We start from the raw sequence: 21,971 nt of genomic DNA on the forward strand, positions 1-21,971 counted from the left end.
TAAGCTTTGGTTGCCATCAGAAAACTTCTAAATACTCCTCCTAAATGCTCCTGCATGAAATATCAATAAAAATATCTATAATATGTAAGATTAAAGAAATGTCACCTGCTACTCACAGAACTAGAGCCAGATTTAAATTAATTGGGAAATGTTTAACAAAAAACACATAAAAATACACTGTGATATGAATTTCCAAGTCAGTATGTGGCTACAAATATTTGAATTTGATTCCACTGCATTAAAAGAAAATTACCCATTATAAGGCTTGTAGTGCATTTTATTATTTTGACAAGGACTACTTGTAGAGCAAGTATTTTAAGTTTAATGCTTAAGAACAAGTTCTGTCCAGGTGAGTTTTCAGTCTTTTAGATATCATGTGAAATTTTTTAATTTAAAAATCTAGCAGAAAACTTGGTTCAGCAGACCTATACAGATAATATCCTCATTTCCAGAAACAATCAAAAAGCAAACTCAACTCAGAAGACATATCTAATAGATAATTGCAAATTACTTGATGATGTCTGTACAAACAAATATTCAGAATTTGGAAAGCTTTCTTAAAATGGTTTTTAAGCATTCTAAAACTAGTTGACAAAAAATATTTCTTTTGGGAAGAGGGGTTTCTCAGGAGATAGTTTATTATTCCCCTTTGAAGATATTCAAATGAATCCTGGTAGACAGCTTTCTAGGAAGTAAAGGCAATTCCCACTCAAATAAGTTTTTGACTCTTTGATTCTATGCTTCTGAAAATTGGTCTGTTTAATTATGGGAATTTTATTTGATACAAGTTTTCTGAAATATCATATATAGTTTATTTTGTTTTTCTAAAGTTTCTGGGATTTCATAATGATGAAATTAGAAAATCTTGACATCCTTTAGTTTGTATGTTTATACTTGACTTTGTATGTTTGTCAGTTATTTGTATAATTAAACATTTTCTGAACTGATATTTATTTAAGCTTATCTCTCTGGACAATATGCTTTCAGTTTTTTGGTTGTTTTTTTTTTTTTTTTTTTTTTAATAGCTTTTTATTGACAAAGCATATGCATGGGTAATTTTTCACATTGACCCTTGTAAAACCTTCTGTTCTAACCTTTCCCCTCCTTCCCTCCATCCCCTCCCCTACATGGCAGGTAGTCCCATACATGTTAAGGTATATGTTAAATACAATATAAGTATACATATTTATACAGTTGTCTTGGCTATATAAGAAAAATTGAACTTAGAAAGAAGGTAAAAATAACCTGGGGAGAAAAATAAAAATTCAAGCAAACAATAACAGAAAAAAATTAAATGCTGTGTTGTGGTGTACACTCATTTCTTTCACTGGTGTAGTTGGTTCTGTTTATCACTGATCAATTGGAACTGATTTGGATCCTCATTGTTGAAGATAGCCACTTCCATCAGAATTGATCCTCATATAGTATTGTTGTTGAAGTGTATAATCTCCTGGTTCTGCTCATTTTACTTAGCATCAGTTCATGTAAGTCTTTCCAAGCCTCTCTGTATTCATCCTGCTGGTCATTTCTTACAGAATAATAATATTCCATAACATTCATATGCCACAATTAACCAACCATTTTCCAATTGATGGGTATCCACTCAGTTTCCAGTTTCTGGCCACTACAAGAAGGGTTACCAGAAACATTTTTGCACATACAAGGTCCTTTCCCTTTTTTAATATCTCTTTGGGATATAAACTAGTAGAAACACTGCTGGATCAAAGGGCATGCACAGTTTGACAACTTTTTGTGTATAGTTCCAAATTGCTCTCTAGAATGGTTGGATCTGTTCACAATTCTACCAACAATGCATCAGTGTCCCAGTTTCCCCACATTCCTTTCAACATTTGTCATTATCTTTTTCTGTCATCTTAGCCAATCTGAGAGGTATGTAGTGTTATCTCAGAGTTGTCTTAATTTGTATTTCTCTCATCAATAATGATTTGGAGCACCTTTTCATATGGGTAGAAATACTTTCAGTTTCATCATCTGAAAATTGTCTGTTCATATCATTTGACCATTTATCAGTTGAAGAATGGCTTGATTTTTTTATAAATTTGAGTCAATTCTTTCTATATTTTGGAAATGAGACCTTTATCAGAACCTTTAACTGTAAAGATGTTTTTCCAGTTTATTGCTTCCCTTCTAATGTTGTCTGCATTAGTTTTGTTTGTATAAAAGCTCAAAAAATACTTCTTGATAATCACTTGATGTTATCTATTCTTTGCTTACTGAAAAATTATTTCTTGGAAAGTAAAGTATATATCTTCATTATGTTGAATATTTAATATAAATTTTAATATTACAATCATGTGTAATGATTGACTTTACTAGATGTCTGTCATGCTTGTCATATAACAAGTGCTTAATAAATGCTCTTATCAGCATATAGCTTGGTAAACAGCATTATTAAATTAGCACCTTTTAACTTTTCTACCAGTTTTGATGTTTTGCTTTTTGAGAAAACAAAAATTTTTGTTTCTTGTCTGATTTAAAAAATGGGAGGTGCATTATCCTTTGTATAGCCTATATTACACCCAAGTTGTTGTTTAGTTGTTTCAGTCATGTCTAATTCCTCATGGCCCCTTTCATAGTTTTCTTTGCAAAACCACTGGAGTGGTTTGTAATTTTTTTCTCCAGCTCATTTTTACAGATGAGAAATTGAGGCAAACAGTTAAGTAACTTGCCCAGGGTCATACAGATAGTATCAGAGTCCAAATTTGAACTCAGGTACTCAGTGCTTTATCCAAGTGTAATGGATGCAGCAGCAATGGCAATTATATCTTCATTCAGAATAGTGATCTGCAGTATCTGTGTCAAGGAATCAATTAAGAATGGCAAATTTTCCTCTCATATTTAATTAGATTCCTACCTGAAAAATCACCTTATTCAAATCAATTCTATGTTTTTTTTTTTTTTTGTTTTTTTTTTTGTTTTTTTTTTACCTTTCTTATCGCAAGCTATATGATAGAAAATTGAAATATGTAATTAGCCTCTTGGGGAAATTTTGAGATATTGCTACTTTTCAAAGACTATATCTTTATTTTCTAAATAGAAACTGTCCTATCCCATTTTTGTGAAAATTTGCATCTTTGTTTGTTGCTAGAAAAGAATAAATATTCCACTTTGATTAGAGGAAGTTGAATCTAAGGAACTTAAGTACACATTGTAAAGCTCATTATAATCTTTGAACAGTTTCATCAAAAAAAGTTCAATTCTTAGTGAAACAAGGAGAACATTTGTTGTGAATAGTAACAGCAACAATGTAAGATAATCAGCTGTAATAGATTCAGCTCTTCTCAGCTGAGAAGTTATTTAAGACAATTCTAAGACTTATGCTGGAAAATGCTACCCACATCCAGAGGAAAAAACAGTGGAGACTGGATGTAGATCAAAGCATAGTTTTCTCTCTCTCTCTCTTTTTTTTTTTTTTTTTTTTTTTTTTGTTGTTGTTGTTGTTGTTGTTGTTGTTTTATATATTGGGGAAAAAAGTAAAATACTACTAAGTGAGGGGGAAATAAAATGAAAAGTTCTTTTCACTGGATTTTCTTGTGATCTTAAAATATACTGAATTCTGTGATTAGACACTTTTAAAAGCTCTATTGTAAATTAAAGTGTAAACAGTTATCCTTTGATGTCTTTACTAAAGGATTCTTATAGCATAGTAAAGGAAAAAATTATGCAAAGGCCCTTTGTCTGAACAAGGTAACTAGACAAATAGGAAAAGAAGTAATAGTAAATTATTAGTAATTCCCTGGCAAGTTAGTGCTTAATGTTCATCATTGATATGTTTTGTTAATTTATACTATGTTTTTATATACCTAAATAGCAAAAGAATTGGATTTTCCTGAATATTTAACAAATTCAACACTACCCCTTCCCCTAAAACAACAGCACCTTTACTTTATATATATTTGTACAATTTGTGTAAGAGTTGATCTAAGTTACCCAATTAGAATCTAGCCCTTTTCTTTTTTTTCCCCCCTCTTTTAATCATCTACCTTTCAATATCCAGAAGTCTGCTTTGAGTATAACTATTCCCTTTCTGGTGTTATTCTCCCTGTTAATCACCTTAACTTTTACTATCCTCACTTTTTTCTTGTTGAATTTTAGGTTTTACTATAGTAAATTGTGTGTATGTATTCAAACCTCTTGTCCATTTCAAATAAGTATGATATTTATCTGATTGCCCATTTCTTCTACCACTTTTCCATGTTTGTATACCCTTGTTCATACACATCCCATTTTTTGCAGAAATAGCAAGTTCTACCTGCTTCCCTTTACTTTTTCCAACCCTCTTAAAAGAACCAGTCCACCCCTACACCCTATTTTTTATTGTTTCCTTAATACCTTTTGAATAATAATGACATTAAAGAAAAAGCATTAATAACTGCTTGGCTGCATCCTAAGGAGCATTGGCTTTTCCATATTACTTACAGCTGAAATTTTCCTCTCCCCCTTTAGAAGGTGAGCTCTTCCAGAGCAGATAATATCTAATTCAATTTGTAGCCCCAGTGCTGCAGTAAGAAATTAATATGTTCATTTTTTGATCTAAAGATCTTTAATTTTCCCTATGATTCCAAAGGAATTATGTTGAAGTATATTTCCCAGAAGAGAGGAGATAGATCCATGGTACAGGATTACATAAGTTTTTAGACATGGCTACTGGATGGATTTGTTTCTTCTTTTTTGGTAAGGGGGATGCATTTGTTATATGAACTATCTGGTCTTGTATGATCCTAATCATGGTTCCTTAGAACTTGAACTCTATAGTTGCTTACAATTTTTTTTTTCTTTAAAAGCAGAAACTTTTTATTTTGACTATGAAAACCTAGACCTTTTCCCTTCAGACTTCTTTCTCAGAGGCAATCAGAAAGAATAAAAATTCTTCCTATCTTCACTTTATTTTCTGGTTCTTATATGAACAATGTCCATTTGTGAAAATACTTTAGTCTTTTTTAAAAAATTAAAAATATTCAGAGAGCATGATTTTTGCATTCTTTTTTCTTGATCTGTTTTCCAGGTCACTTGTTTATAATAGCTGATGATTTATATTCAATATTTTCAGGTTTTTCATTTTGTTTTAGTGTTTTTTTTTTTAATGTAGTCATAAATTTCTGTTGAGGCTATTCTAATTTTCAGAATTAGTTAACTTGGATGAGGTTGGCCACTTTTCCTCCTAAATTACTCATTCTCCTTTCAGTTCTTTCTCTTGCAGGCCTCAGTATTCACAGTGGTCCTTGTGGAAATCCTTTTTTCCCCCCCGTTGATTTTCTTTTTGCCCAATTCTGAAGGAATTTCTCTTCCAAATTGGAATTTGGTATATCTTTAGATCTTGTTTTGATTTTTTTTTTTTTTTTAATGATCTGTATCTTCTTGGATTTATTCATGTCTTAATTTCTGAATTGGGGCTTTATTTGTGGGTTAAGTTCTGCCTCCTGCTGGCTGGCCTTGTGTAATCTTGGATTTCTTTGCTGACCTCCCCCTCTTCTGCTATGTCCTGGATTTTTGAAGTTAAGAGTTCTGCATCTTCTTTGGACAGGAACCTTAGAATAGTTGAAAAAGAGAATCATTTGGAGAAGATGAAATTGAAACTAAATTCAGAAGGAAGAAAATTAAAATGGAGGCCATATTATACTTTTGATAACATGAGTTCAGTTTTCTGCTGTTACTGCCATTGACACAACTTAAATTTACAGTTTAATGTGAAATTTTTTGATACAAACTAGTTTTGTAGTTCAGAGAAAAGGAAATTATTTGGAAGGCTGCAATTGTCGAGAAGAGCTTCGTCCTAACCTTGAAAAGGATTTGGATGGTGCAGAAAGAGAATATTCCTGGGGAATGTACTTCTCTAGTGAAGACAGAAATGGACATGAATATAGAGAGTAGTAGGGGGAGGAAGAGTGCACAATGAGGACACCAGTTTGACTAAAGCAGAAGTTATGTGATAGGGGAAGAATAGAAAAGAGATTTGTTAAGGATAAAATAGGGGATAATTAGAGATGATCTCAAAAACTGAACAGTTTAGCAGGAAATATGATCAAAGAATTGTATGAGGATGAGTAAATAATATGGTAATAGTATACAAGATGAATTTGTAGGGAGAAGCTGGAGTCAGGATAGTTTATCGCACTTGGTAGTAGAATACTTTTAACTTCCAAACATTGTTATGGTGCATTATTTGTCCCTCATGATACCTGCAAAAGTTTTCAGAGGTTTTTTTTGTTTGTTTGTTTGTTTGTTTTTGTTGTTGTTGTTTTTTTTTTTTTTTTTTTTGGCCTTAAAGGCTTCTTAAATTGCTTAGAAAATTGACATTTTACTAAAGTCATTGGCTAAGTTAAAAGTTCACACATCGTTTGGCCATTATGTAGGTTAATATGTCTCTCCAGGAAGGAACTTAGCAAAATTGTTGAAATGATTTTATGCTCTTAATGTTAATATAAGTGGCCGAGTGAAATGAGCAAGACCAGGAGATCATTATATACTTCAACAGCAATACTATATGATGATCAATTCTGATGGACGTGGCCCTCTTCAACAATGAGATGACCGAAATCAGTTCCAATAGAGCAGTAATGAATTGAACCAGCTGCCCCCAGCAAAAGAACTCTGAGAGATGACTATGAACCATTACATAGAATTACCAGTCCCTCTATTTTTGTCCACCTGTATTTTGATTTCCTTCACAGGCTAATTTTTAGTACACTATTTCAAAGTCCGATTCTTTTTGTACAGCAAAATAACTGTTTGAACATGTATACATATATTGTATTTAACTTATACTTTAACATATTTAACATGTATTAGTCAACCTGCCATCTCGGGGAAAGAGGGGAAAAGTTGGAACAAAAGGTTTTGCAATTGTCAATGCTGAAAAATTACCCATGCATATATCTTGTAAATAAAAAGCTATAATTAAAAAAAAAAAAAAAAGGAAATCAATGTTAATATAAGTAGCTGGGTTATAATTAGGTTCAATTTAAACCTTTTAATTTAAAAAAATTTAATTTAAATTTAATTTAAAAAAAAAAGAAAAGAAAGAATTTGATTTTGTGAAAGTGGTGTTCTCCTTTATTCCCTCTATCTGATGGCTTTACCTATAAGCATATCCTTGGCATACTTATCTCTTTTGAGGTTTTGTTTTTAATTGATGCCTTTTGTTTCAACATTATATTTATGAATATATCTTTTACTTAATTCATCAAATGTAGTTTTGTAACATAGACTAAAAAATAAAGGAGAGAGGGTTGAAATTGAACAGAACCACTCAAGCAATACATTGACCTTATCTAACAGTAATAGGCAGAGTTCAGCATTCATAGCAATCCCCACCACTACCTATGCAATGAAGCAAGAAAAATTTACATTTTCTCTAATGTTCTTGAGGGACCAAACTTGGTTATATCAGCATTCAGGTTCATTGTATTTTTTCTATTTACATTTTTTTTCTTGGTTCTTCTTACTTCACTTTGCTTCATGTATGTGTTTCTTTGAATAGTTCGTATTTGTGGTCATGATGCAACAACATATCCATTGAATTTATGTTGCAGTTTTGCTTAGCATTTTCCAGATGGCTACACATCTTTGTTTCCAGTCCTTTGTCACCACAAAAATGTGGCTTTGAGTATTTTACTACATGTGGAACCTTTCTATCTTTGACTTAGGTGATATATATCTAGTAGAAGGATCTTTTGAATCAAAGGATATGGATATCTTAGTCACTTTCTTAACATAGTTCTAAATTGCTTTATCAAATAGATCAATGCACAGCTTTCCCATTACTGTTAATGTGCCTTTCTTCCTGCAAATTGTCCAGAATTACTCTTTACATCTTTCATCATAATTGCCAGTTTGCTGGATATGAAATAAAACAGAGTTGCTTTGATTTCCATTTCTCCTAATACTGATTTGGAGAAATTTTTCATATAGTTGGTGTTAATTTGCATTTCTTTTTTTGAGGACTTTTTGTCCATATCCTTTGACCACATCTAATGGGAAATGTTCCCTTGCTATTAAAAAAAAATAAAAATCAACAACAACCCAAAACATTATCCGGAGTTTTTCTCTTCCCTATTCCCCATTGCAAAATTGCGATATGTAAGCGTAATCAAGGAAAACAAATTTTTGCAATGTGTGCCTATGTTTTAAGAAAGAGTCCACAGGGAACAACATTGTGTGAACCTTTAGACCAATGGTGTCAAACTCAAATAGAATTAGATGTAGTTAAACTCTACCTTCATCTAGATCCCTAGGGGCCACATATTGAGAACCTTACCTATATTGTATTTTTATCTATTTTGTAAAATATTTTTCAATTACATTTTAATTGCACTTGATTTGCACATGGATAAATAAATCAAGTTATTTATCCACCAATATCTTTCCTCAGACACTTATAGAGTAACTGGATACCTTGAAGGAAATTACAACTATTCCTTATGGACTTTATCTATTAGGAGTATACAAATAAAAAACAATATTCATGCAATTCATTGTCGTTTTGCATTGTAATAGTGTTGCATTACAGTCAACATATGGCTTGATAGCTTTGATTTTTGCAACTGATTTTACTCTTGAACAATTTGCCTAAACTTCCCAGGCACATTTCTTATGAAAATGAAGGAGACTGCATTAATAGCCCTAAAGGATTAATAATAATTAAATTCCAACTTAATTCTTGCCTTGGAAAGATATTACAACATTTCATTCTAAGTATCCTTTAAGCATTTTGTAACGCAGTTGGCTAGCTTTCTCTAATCTTTTATTTTTTAAAAAGATAAAGCCCATTTCTCATTCCTTCTGTATATACTTAGAGTGAGGAAGTATGATAGAATGGTCTGGAAATTGTTTAGATTTAGAAGGTAAGGAGTTAAGTTTGAATTTGATTGGAATTTAGCATACCTGAAAGCAAGATCCTAATGCTTTTATACTTAACAATTTTATTTTTTCCTTTAAGTGCCACAAGGACAATGTTGAATGACCAAATGCTGAATTTGAGAACCCTTTTAAGGCAAGGCTGTTTCACAAAATTAACAACTCTTTTTTTTGTACTACTTCTTAAATGCAAAAATTTTACAAATACATAAGAATACCAAATGTAGAGCTGAAAATGTTTTGTCCTTAGTTATGAGAGAGAGCCAGAGAGGGGAAGAAAGCGGGGTTGGGGCTAAAGGGAAAGGGGGAGAAAAAAGAAAGTAAATTTAATGAATATGGTACAGAAATGAGTATTTCAAAATGTACTTCCCATTAATGCATTTACATCAGTGGATCATTTTGATTTTTGCCAGTCAGTATGTTTTAGGGAAGAAAGACTTGACATCCTCAGGTAACCCTATGCTTTTTAAGACTGCCGATAGAATACAAGATCAGGCATTTAGTACCAAGATAGAAAGGATTCTTTGTATATGATGCTAGCAACATTTTTTATTTAAATTCTGGTCAAGGATTAGCTTCAATTTCACTTAAGCTTAACACAAGAAGTTTGATTAAAAAAAAAACAAAAAAACACAACAACCTATTTTTTAATTTGCTTTTAGTAAAGCAACTCACAATCACAAATAGGTGAGTAAGTATTTCACTATTTTGTCAGTGGAGGACTTACCCAAACTAGAGAAGTTATGTATTATTGAAATGTTGAAGCAAAATGTGTCTTACCTAAAATGACAAGCTTTTTCTTGCCTGTGCTTTTAAGTCCAGTTCAGATCAAACTCTTTATTGAAATCTTGTCTGATTCCTTCCAGTTGCTAACAAACTTAGTCTTTTAGAACTTCTATCAACTAGCTCTAATATAACAAGTCCTACTGTTAAGTTTATTTTTATGCCCCTATTAGACTGTAAGGTCCATGAGGGTAGGGGGCTAGTTTATCTAATCATTGGATTTCCTCTAGCACTTAACAGTATGTTTTCATTCTGGCACTAGATTTTACCTTACATTTAATATATTAATATATAATTATGTTATATATTACTTTCCAAATGCCCAGGCTTGATCATGTTGCCTTGCTTTCAAAATACACATCTGTTAGCTTCTTAGTTTCTTTGGTCATGGAATTTTAAGGCCTTTTACAATATTTCTAACCATACTTTCCAATCTTATTTAACATTATCCATAATATAACTAATAATAATAGCTGCCAGCCATGTAATGCTTACTGTATATTCTGGGTACTGTCTTAAGTACTTTATAAATATCTCATTTGATCCTTACAACAGTCCTGTAAGGTAGGACTACCTTACCTGACTATGAGTCAGACAGTACAAGGATTGAATTTATTATCTTCATTTTACCTCTGAGGAAACTGAGGCAGTTTAAGTGACTTTTACCCAGGATCACATAGCTAATAAGTGTCTGAGGTCAGATTTGAACTTGGTCTTCCAGATTCCAGATCCATCACTGTATATACTGTGTAACCTTAATGCTCTTTTCTTCCCACCTCATTGGCTTCACCCAAGATGTTAAGAAATCCAGCACACTTTATTTGAAATCCTGTCATCTTAATATTTACTTCTTCCATGAAGCCATTTCTTATTTTTCTGTCATTTCTCCTAACTGGAAGTATTCTCTTCCTTTGCCTTTGACATATTTTACCTTGCTACATACACTCCTAAGTTGTGATTTCTCTGGGAGTAGAGTCTTATCTTTTTGTCTTTCTACCTACCTTTCTACCAGAATCCTACCAGATTCTGATTTATATCAACTCTAAAATGTATCATTTTTAAACATTGTTAATGATGTGAAATTTGTAAAATAGAAAGTAAAATCTTATATTAAACTCTTAACATTTTAACACTAATTATCAACCAAATGAGTAAACTAACTTTGTGTTCATTTCTAAGTCTATCTGAACTTCAGCTACCCTAATGCTCCACTTTCTAGTTCTGTAAATTTCCAAACCCAAACTGCTCCCTTGTGTAGACACTACTCCCCCCTTTATGTTGACTCCCTTATTAGAGGGTAATAATAATCACTAAGATTGTGGGAGCTTTTGGAGGTTTGGACCTCTCTATAAATCTTACATAAATTAAAAATTTAACCAAAATATTGCAATATTTATGTAAGTTATAATATTTATGTAAGTTAATAGTGTAGGTTGCAGTTTTTTGAAGCAATGGTATATGTCGAGCACATTACATGAGTCAGACAGTACAAAGACTGAATTTATGTAGATATGTATAGATTATTTATTAAAGTCAAGTCACCAAGTATTTATATATGCCAGGCACTGTGCTAAGATCTGAGAATGCAAAGAAAACCAAAAAACAGTCCCTATTTACTCTCAAGGAGTTATATAGTCTAATGGAGACAGAATGCAAATAACTATGTACAAACAAGATCTCTCTTATAGGATAAATCGGAGATAATCTAAGAAGAAAGGCACTAAGGTTGAAGAGGACCCCTAGAAAGGCTTCTTGCAGAAGGTAGAACTTAATTTGGAAATTGAAGACAACCAGAGAAACTAGGAGACAGAAAATGAGGAGAGTGAGTTCCAGGCATGACAAACAGCCAGTGAAAATGTTCAGAGCTGGGAGATAAAGTATTTTATTCAAGGATCAACAAGAAGGCCATAAGTAGGGTATAGCTATTTTAATTTATTTCTTTTTTTAACTGAGAAATAATTACATGTTTACATTTTATAAAGAAAGTGTATGTATTGCTTTTTTATTTTCTGTGTTGGTTAGTAACATTAACAATCACTGTTTATAAGTACCTTTTACATGATCTGTCATATTTTATCTAAAATGATCTACTTTAAATGTGAGCTCCTTTAAGGAAGAAATTGTATCTGTAGCTTTTAAAGCACTGGGTCTGACCTTTAGTGTGTACTTCAAGTCTTTTCATTTGTTTGTTAAATCTTGAACCATCACATTTTTCAAAGAATTAATTGCAAGTAACCCAGAAGGTAGCATGTAATGAGACTTCAGAATATTTCCAGTGATAGGTGTAGTTTAGGAAGTGACCAAATGAATAATATCAAAAACATGTATGATTGAAAATAGAAGTAGGCCGGAAAGGGGGGAGGTGGAGGAACAGCTAGGTAGCGCAGTGGATAGAGCACCAGCCCTGAAGTCAGGAAGACTCTGGGCAACTTAACCCCAATTACCTCAGCAGGAAAAAAAAAAGGCGCGCTAATCATGTGATTTGAAAGATTAACAATCTACCTGCTGCACTTCTAATACCTGAAAGAAGCAAAAAGATCTAACTTCTCTGGATCTAATATGGAAAATTTGGAGAGCATGAACATGAATTGCACCTAGTTTAAAGACATGTATTGCTTTGCAGTCTGTCAATCCTAGATGTACTTTTGCTGATTTTGTTTTATATAACTTTTTTCATATCTTTCTATATGTATTCCTTGTTAATTTTTATCATTTTATACAATCATAGTATTTCATGTAATATTTGATGGGGGGAGGGGAAAGGAAAAGAAGATCTGACCTGTGGTTTCATAGGGAGCTCCCAGTGAGAAAATTTCCTCTATCAATGAAAATCAGCAAGTCTTTTGGACACCGTTACAATTTGAGAAAGTGGTTTGCCTGTACATAGATGGTATAGGTAGGTATACTTGAGCCTGGTATAACTCTGAGGCTGATTCCCAGTTGCATATATTGCTTCATTCCATTAATAGTCCATAATTTATTCAGTTAATTTCCAGTTATTGGCCATACCAGTTTCTAGATCTTTACTATTAGAAATAAATCACAAATAAATATTGTTGTACAGATAGATTATTATCCAAATATATCACAAAAAGAAAAATTATTCCAAGCAATGAATCATTGGATCAAAAGACTAAATTTGTTTATATGTTTATTTTGTAATTATGTATACACAAACTCTTTATACCACCTGTTTTCCCACCAATAAAGCAATAGAGCACCTATTTTCTCTACTGTCCCTCCCCCTTCAATTCTGATTTCATCGATTTTTGTAAAAACTTACTTCTGAGTTATATATTTTAAAGTCCTTTTAAAAAATCATGAGATAAAAGTTTCATGAATCTAGGGTGTGAAAAGTAAGTTTCCTGAATTTGGGGTATATGAGCATTCTAGATTAGGAAGATTCTCAACAGACTGGTGATTTGGTAGTGTGTTAGATCTGTTTTGTTGTTGCTGTTTTAATAGTTGAGTTGGTCCTTTTCTTTCTTTTTTTTTTTTTACTGTTGTAAAATCATCTTTTCTCTGTATCTTTTGGACCCTGACTTTTAATTTAAAAATTAAAAAAACTCTTGTTTCTCCTCTTTTGGCTCCAGGCTAGAAATATTAATAAGTAATTGTTTCCCATTTATGCTTACTTTTTCGTCTGATTTCTCTTAGAAGGCTCTCCATCCTATTGCACTTTTTTTTTTTTAATATTTCTCAAAAATAGTTAAGAAAATTTAACAGTTTTATAAGATAACCTTAATGGATAGAGAGAAATCCTGTCTTGAGGCTATTGATATTTAGTAGAATAATAGATTTTATTTACTTTTCTTCACATCCAGATTTAGTATTCCTGTTTAGAGCAGGTCTGCAGAACTGTTTTTCACTTGACCAAGTGTTTCAGAAATAATTTAATCCTAATTTAGACTCAAAATTATTTAATTACTTCTAGAGGGAGAAAAAATACCTTTTTAAGGCAGTTTATTGCTAATTGTTTTTTAATACTGGTATCACAGGAGAACAGGGCAGTATTAATCTTATGGATGTATTTTAATATGGCTTCATAGATTATGGGTTCCAATATTTTTTGTCTTGTGGACTTCTTTGGAAATCTGAAGCCAATGGACCCCTTCTTAAAATGTTCTTAAATATATAAAATCCATAAGTTTGTAAAAGAAAATATTAAAATGCAGTTATAAAAAAAGTTTCCAAAAAGTTCACAGACCCGAGGTTAAGGATGTCTGCTGTATATTATTCAAATTAGCTAAATTTAACAAAAGCTATCAATAAAGATGGTTTAATTAAACATACAGATAAAAGTATGCCCTAAATATTCAGTGTTGTCTTGGAGACAAAGAGGCCATTGTTGATTAGAGAAGAACTAGGAGAGTTACTGCTTAGTCCCCTATTAAAGAAGAAATATTAATACCTACTTTATGCTTTTATTAAGTTGCCTTATTCTTTCTATGCCTGTCTTTCCAATTAGATGTTAAGTACTTTGAAAACAAGTGTGACTGTGTTTTCTCTATGGTACATAATTTAGAGTCTTGTAATAGTAATACCACAAATGTACACAGTTGCTTATTTGTCTTCACCATTAGGAAATGAGCTCCTTGAGGCCAGGACCATGTTTTTGTTTTTGTTTTATCCCCATCATATAATATTTATTTAGCACATAAGGTTAAATAAATTCATTTTGACTTTCCAAAACACTACATTCTATTTTATTTACAAGTGGGCACTCAGTTATATGTGGTTAACTGAATATTTTCTTTCTCCTTTATTTTATTTAAAAAGTAGCAGACCCAAGGATTCTAGAGAAATCATATTACAAGAAAATTGAATTACTAAAATATTTTGATACAACTAAGCAACAAGACAGGAAATGTAAGTCTTTGCTGGGAGGTTTGTAGTTTAAACCATAGAAGTGGCTGAAGAAGGTTATATTTGGAACTGAGTGATTGTGGGAAAGGGGTTGTTAAATTAGAATCCAATATTGAGAGAACTCATTGATCTACTTGAGTTTAACCAATTTTGAATAAAGTTTAGTTTTAAATGAAATGGGAGCTATCATCCAGGTTAACTTTGTGAAAATGGTTGTGAAATAAAGCCATGCCTTCCCTCTGCCCAGGGTGTGTTACTATATACTATAGGAAGGAGAACTTGTTTAGTCTAACTGGAGGCAGCCACTCTATTCTAGTCAAAGGAAGCATCCATTTCCTCTTAAATTTAGTTCCTGTCTTTTAAAGTTTGTAGTCCTTTATGAAGTACATTCTTGTATCTTTTAAATAATTTTAGCAATTATTCCATTGCTTATTATTTCATGAAGAACACTTTATTCTTTTAGTTTTGTTTACTCTTTGGTGTTGGTTATTTCAACTTTGATGCCCTGAAGTAGTCTTCATTTGGTAAACTCTTAACCTCTTTTCCTTGATTCAATTCTCAAGTATGAAATAGGGCAATTAGTATCTGTTGAACAAAGCTCTTAGTCCCTTTTAAGTATGATTGGTTATTAATATAATTGTAGAACAGGAAATCAAAGTATAAGTTTTAAAGTATTCTTTAGGTTCTAGTTTGTTGTACTAGCAAAGTTTTGTTATTTTTTATTTCTTTTTCTTCTTTTCTGTGTTCTTTCCTTGATATATCTAATGCTTAGAATCAAAGACATCCAGTGGAAAGCAGTCATTTAGAGGAATAGAGACCCAAACAAATTATTTCTTGAGACAATTCCCATCATCTTTCAAAGAACAGGTGGCAACTGCCTGCTCTTTTACACAGTCTTCCCCCTGAGTGAATCTTGAAGGTATTTTGAACAGTTCCAGAAAACTAAGAATGATGTTAATAGTGCTGTTTTAGAACTAAACTTTTAGAATTTTATCTTTGTAATTTGGAATTGAATTATTTTTTGGTCTAGTGAATGCTTAGTTAGATATGGTTTTGCTTCTGAAATCTGTCACTTTTTTTTAAAAAGTGTCACTTTTTTTTTTTAGTATTAGAGTATTTAGCTTTTCAAAGTATTTAAAATCCCTTCCCCCCCCCAAAAAAAAAAGTTAAAACTTAATAATTTTTCTAATCTGTAAAATATTTAAGTATTGTCATCAACGAAGATCAGTTGTTTTCTGCTACTAGATGTCCTGGTTTTTGGTGGTGGTGGTGGCTGTTGTTATGGTGTTGGTTTTGTTTGTTTATAAGTGGCATGGTATGGTGCAAAGCTTCTTACTTAAACTGTGGGTTGTGGCCCCATGTGGGATTGTATAACTGAATGTAGGGGTCATGAAATTATAATTTATTATCAGTAAATATTTGATTGCTATACCTATTTTATATATCTATGCCTGGGATCATGTAAAAATTTTTGACAAAAAGAAATCATAAGTAGAAAAGAGTTTAGGAAGCCCTAGTATAGTAGAAAGAGTACTGGAATGAGACAGGAAAGATCTGGTTTCAAATCCAGTCTCTCAGTACTCATTTAAACTTGCTGTGCCTCAGTTGTCTGGTTTGTACTGTGGAATAATAATATTTGTAATATCTATACCATCGGATAATTTCAAGGATCTAACTGAGTAGGAAGAAAGGTATATCAGAAGTTGTCTCTTAAATCGGGGCGGAAGGAAATAAGCTATATAGCCAGTCAAGTTCTTTATTTCTCAGTAATAATTCCTCAGTCATACTCTCCAAAGAAGCTATTCTAAACTTTCTCTCCTCACTTCAAGCTTACTGTACCTGCACTTCTGCCTTCTCTTTCAGTAGAAGCCTTTCAAAAGTGAAGTTCATCTTCTCCCTTGTTTATCTAATTACATCGTCTCGAATTCTTTTCCTTTCTTCCCCAGCCTCTGAAAATGAGGGACTCCTTATCCTTAATATAATTATTACCTCTTCTCTCTAGTAAGTTGCACTGTCATCTCCACACCTTTTCTCTTTCTCACTCTCCTCCCTATCCATTGATATTTTCAGCCTTGAAAAACCTTTACTAGAATCCTGCATTACTCTCAAGCTATCATTCTAACGCTCTCTTCCCCTTTTTAGCTAAACTTGAAAAGCTGTTTATATACTTTCTCCTCCACAATAAATTCACTGATGATCAGTTTCTCTTCTAGACCTATATTCTAAACCAACTTGCTTTTATATCATACATGACATTTTCTTTTGTTTTTTCAATATTTAGGTTTTGTTCTAATATTTTTTGCTGTCTTGTGCATTAATTTGTTGGGACTCTTGGGTAGTTTTCAGGCAGTCCTTAGGTAAAGTTTATGACTTTCTTGTACAAAACTATTTTATTTTCTTCCTTAAGTTTTTGTGTGAATTCATTTTTATTCATGGGGCATTTGTGGAAAATTCATTTTTCCTTTGAGTCAGTGCTTCTAAGTGATGTCTTAAAAGTTTTTCATTGGACTTCTCTCTTGTTTGAATTTCAAGGTATGCTGGAGAAAATGTCAGATCTGGAATGTCTATCTTTTTTGATTTTATCACGAAGTGTTATTTTTAAGCAACATCTCCCCAAAATTTGTCATGAGTGGCAGATCGGTCTCTTTCTGAGCCAATTATTTTTTCTGGCCAAGTACATTCTCCTTAATTGAAAATAGAAACTTCCCAAGGAGGTATGACTAATTAATGTGTATTATTTACAATTTTCAGATTTTTGTTGCTAGTTTACTGTATCATAAGGAAATATTCTCATTTCTATCAGTAGTCCAGGGAGGCAGAATCTCTTAACATTCTAATTAAGCAAAAGACTACAATAAAATCAAGCAAGACCAATGTGGCAATTAGGAATAACCCCAGAAAATGAGCAAACTAATTTGTAATAGCTGAGAATTTTTAAATAGCTCATAGTTTTAGTTCAATGAACACATAAAAGAGAAATGGCCATATGTCTGAGAAGATACCCGATTTGAAATTCAGTCTACATCTAAAACACATGTGAAAGTGTGCCCTCTCAATAATCCCCTTCTCATGTTTTTCATGTTTAGTCACATGACTAAATATAGGAAAGAAGTCTCTTCAAGTAGCAATACTAGCTGTATCCAAGGAGAGATAAGGTATGTCTTTTACTGTTATAGGTTTAGTATCTCATCCACCAAAATCTCCTGGAACCATCTTAGCCTCTTGACTATCCCTTGTTATCTTGATGATTCTCTAGGTTTTCAGGTTCATTAGAATAGAGTCCATAGCAGTGGAACTCGTAGATTTGTTTTGTTTTTAAACACCTTGTGTCATATTGTATGTCCCAAAACATTTATCCTAGATAATGATTGTTTTAGACCATTCATTTTAGTATGTCTCTGGCATCTCTTGAGTCCCAGGGAAAGCCTTTTTTTCTTCGTTTCTGCAGTTAGAATGAACCTAAATGGGGGAGGGTAGAAATGCTGCAAATCTTGATACAATTATTCCTTTTTAGAAGACTATTTCTAGTTTGTATCCAGACAAAGACAACTTTTTCCTGATTTGGAAACTCCTTAATTGAGTTCTAATCATTAATGCTTCCTTCTCCTCCCCCCCCCCCCAAAAAAAAAAAAAAAAGTTTTATTTCATTAAGTTTCATTTTCAGTCCATCTTCTAGTATTTTTTATACCGATTTCGACTACCAACTGTTCCTCAATGTGGTTTGTGTCTAATGTCAGAAGGTCTTTTGATCTAGGGTCTGTTACTTACCTTTATGTAAGTTATAATCGGGTGGAGTTCAGAGTTTCCATGACATGTTGGATAAGTAGAATTGGCCTATTTCATTGACTTCCCAGTATAGGCTAACATGGGTGGAGTTGACTTGGAGGCCTCCTTAGCAGTGAGTAATGTTCCGACTTAAGTTCTGCCTTGTCTAAACAGATTTCACAAGTTATATTTATAACTACCTCATTTACAAATAGACCTAGCTTTGTGTACTATCCAGTACATCATTTCATGTGTGTGTGTGTGTATGTATGCAATGTAAAAATATATATAGTTACATATTTACTAACTTTTTAATTGCAAAGAGCTAAACTTCTGTGTTTGTTGTGCTAAGAATGTGATGTTTTTTATCACAACTCCAGTCTTTAGTTTCATTTGGCCTTACTCATGTGTGATCTAAGTTTTTATTTCAAGTCATGTAAAAATGTTCACAACAAACCTTTTTATATTTCATAAGACCCATTTTAACAAGTATCAACCTCAGTTTCTTCATCTGTCAAATAAAGGGTTTTTATCTTCAAAGCCCTTTCTAGCTCTATGATAATATTTTATGCTTACTGTGAAGTATAGATGCTGTACCAGTGAATTAATTAGGGTCCTAAAAAATATGAGCTATGTTATCAGGATTCATCTAGCTGAATCTCTCTTTTTTCCCTTCTTCATGAGTCCAGCCTTATAAGAAAAAAAAAAAAAAAGAAAGAAAAGGCAAAACTAACCTATACATCAATTGCATTTGGCAGGGTAAAACAAAAACACAAGTTTTATTAAGCATTTATTATATTCCAGGCACTGTATTGTATTAAAGATTTAAAAAAAAAAAGGCAAAAAAAAACAATTCTTGTCCTCTAATGGGTATAAAATCATAGCTGAGCTTGTTAGCTAATCCCAAATTGATGAACATTTACCTTTTTTTGTTTCTTTCCTGCCCCCAAAATTTTTGTTCTGCATTTTTGGGACATGTAGAATCTCCTTTTTGTCTTTGCCCTCCATGGGGGAAAATATGTGCCCATTAGTGGAATCTCTTTCAAAAAGTATAAAATGCTTATAACTCGGAGGCCCTATACTTTTAGGTCAGAGACTTTATATTCATTTCAATATTTATCCACAGTGAATTTTGAGGGGGGAAATTAATTTTAAAAATTAATTGATTCATACACAGGCAATTTATGGTTCTAAAAATTATGACAAATTTTTATAGACTTCTGAGATTGCTTGGCAGTAACTATTACTTATAAACCAAAAAAATAATTTGAAAGAATAATCTTAGATTAAAGGTGCTTTCTTAAATAGTCATTTACTGTTATAGGATTGGTTTGATTTTAAGAATATTGCAAGCATATTAATCAGAGCTAGAAGTAAATATATGGTTAATTTTCCAATTCCCTACAATCTATCCTAGAAATTAAGAAGTAATTGTGAGCAATATTAATTCCTTTGAAACTTAAGTGTGTGGACCAAAGCTGTATGAGATTGGTTTGGGATTGGTAGCTATGAACTATAAGTAAGTTTGCTCCATAGTAGTAGTCTTTGACAGGTGAAGAACAGACTCACTTTAAATGTTTGAGATCCTATTTGACTTACATTCACTGAAACAAAACACGTTTGACTAATTTAAATCAAACTATCCTTTAGTTGGAATTCTCCAATATCTAACCTTAGCCTTCTCAAAACCATTTTCCCTCAACTAATTTGTCATTTCCCCTTCTCCCCTCCACCCCCCAGCAATTACATGACATTTTGGCCTTTATTCAACCCTTTTTCTTTTGAACATATATGCTACTATAATGTTCCCAGTGGTGTATATGCACTTCCAGCCAAAGCAGTTATCAGTTAAATATTAAGCATCAGTTGCTTCTTGCCATTAATATGCGATTGTCCAAAGTATATTCTTGTAATGTAAAACATAGTATAAAATGTACCTCTGGGGTATTCACATCATAAAATGTAATTGTTTTTAGGAAAACTATTATGCATCCTTTGCATGTGCCAGTCTCAATGTATGGGATCTCAACTATTTCATTGGCAAACTCACATTTCATTTCTATTTTTTTTAATTGAAGCTTTTTATTTTCAGAACACATGCAAGGATCATTTTTCACCATTGACTCTTGCAAAACCTTGTGTTCCATTCTCCCCCCCCCCCTTGCCCCTTCTTAGATGGCATCTAATCCATATGTCACATTCCATTTCCAAAACAACTTTCTTAAGTTCTATATAACTAATGTCTCTCAGGTAAAAAAATCACAACACATGTAGTGTTGGTTTCTTTATGCACAGTTATTTAGTCCATATCTTTCTCTTCTTTTCCTTAAAAGAATCTTTAAGGAGTACAATTATGAGCATTATCATTGTTTGTCATATCATTCAGAGTAGGGAGGGCAGAAATGTTGCTGATGCCATCTGTGTCTTAGGGTCCTGGAATGATTTTATCGTTAGAAGGAATTGTAGAGATCATCTAGTTTATTTCCCTAGGGCACTGTGTTTACAGATGAAAAAACTGAAACTTGGCCAGGATTTTTATAGATAATCATTTTATTCATCTTTGTACTGTTAAAGTAGAAAGCATAGCTGTTGTCTAAGCTGTTCAACTTTGGCCCATTGGTTTTCCATGCTTAAGCAGTTAGTCAAAGTGTACATGCATCCCTCCCTAATAATAGCTAAGTTGAGTACCATCCATGTTCTAATCTTATTTGGAGAAGTGATCATTTTTCCTTCTGGGTAAAGACATCATCCAGAGTAAAAATTGTGAGTTTTCCCCTTTGTGTTAATGGACAAAGCATTGACCTTATGTACACTTAAGCAAACGTTTTGCAGCCTAAAATTATTTCCCTTTGTGGCAATTTGTAGTGTCAGAGGCAGGAGAATGGAGACTACTGTTTGTTTTTTTGAAACGCGTGGACAAAAAATATGTATCAAAAACACCTGCATTTGGTGTTATTTTAATAATGATGCCTCTGTAAAAGAACACTAATATTTGAATCCATGGAATCTAATGATATGTAGGGCTGGAAGGAAACTTCTTGAGGAAACTTGAGAAACAAAATGGTTCAAATGGTTTGTTTCTGACTGTGCAGGTTATGAGTGACAGAACCAGAATTCCATGACTCCAAATGGAATCTCTTTCATCTAAACAACACTACCAACATGTCTAAGGGCCCCAACTTTCTGAAGAGCCATCTTAAGGGGTTAGCATGGTACCTAAAAAAAGCTTTGTTGTGGTTCAGTCTTTTCAGTCATGTCTAACTGTATATGACTCCCATTTGGCATCTTCTTGGCAGAGATAGAGTGGTTTGTGAGTTCATTCTCCAGCTCATTTTAAAGATGAGGAACTAAGGGTTAAGTGACTTGCCAGGATTATATAACTGGTAAGTGTTTGAGGCCAGAGTTGAACTGATGAAAATGAGTCTTCTGACTCCAGCCCTTGGCATTCAAACTTAATCTAGTTTTTTGAAAGCAGAGGGCTTTCAAAGAGAGCTAGAGGGCATTTGCTTCTAGTCTCATCCTAACACCCAAATTAGTCATTACAATCTTCGAAGGATTTTCTGGAAAGGTTTGGTGAAAGCCTCTGTCTGTCCAGACTACAATGTAATAGCAAAGTACTGATTTTGAGACCTTCATTCACATCACATCACATTACATCTGTTATACTATACAGATTTCAT

General features: G+C 32.6%; 1 protein-coding gene across 3 annotated transcripts in view; it reads left to right on the forward strand.

Annotated features, from left to right (window-relative positions):
- RHOA (ras homolog family member A) overlaps positions 1 to 21,971 on the forward strand; it is a 56,815-nt gene that overhangs the window by 13,589 nt on the left and 21,255 nt on the right. The window contains exon 3 of one of the 3 annotated variants that reach the window (XM_031959227.1): positions 11,349 to 11,576. The exons of the other annotated variants lie outside the window; for them this stretch is intronic. The gene's annotated coding sequence lies outside the window, so the exon portion shown is untranslated. The remainder of the gene's footprint in view (positions 1 to 11,348; positions 11,577 to 21,971) is intronic. 3 annotated transcript variants of the gene reach the window in all.

The sequence above is a fragment of the Sarcophilus harrisii genome, chromosome 1 (assembly GCF_902635505.1).
Source record: "Sarcophilus harrisii chromosome 1, mSarHar1.11, whole genome shotgun sequence".
Lineage (NCBI taxonomy): Eukaryota > Metazoa > Chordata > Mammalia > Dasyuromorphia > Dasyuridae > Sarcophilus > Sarcophilus harrisii.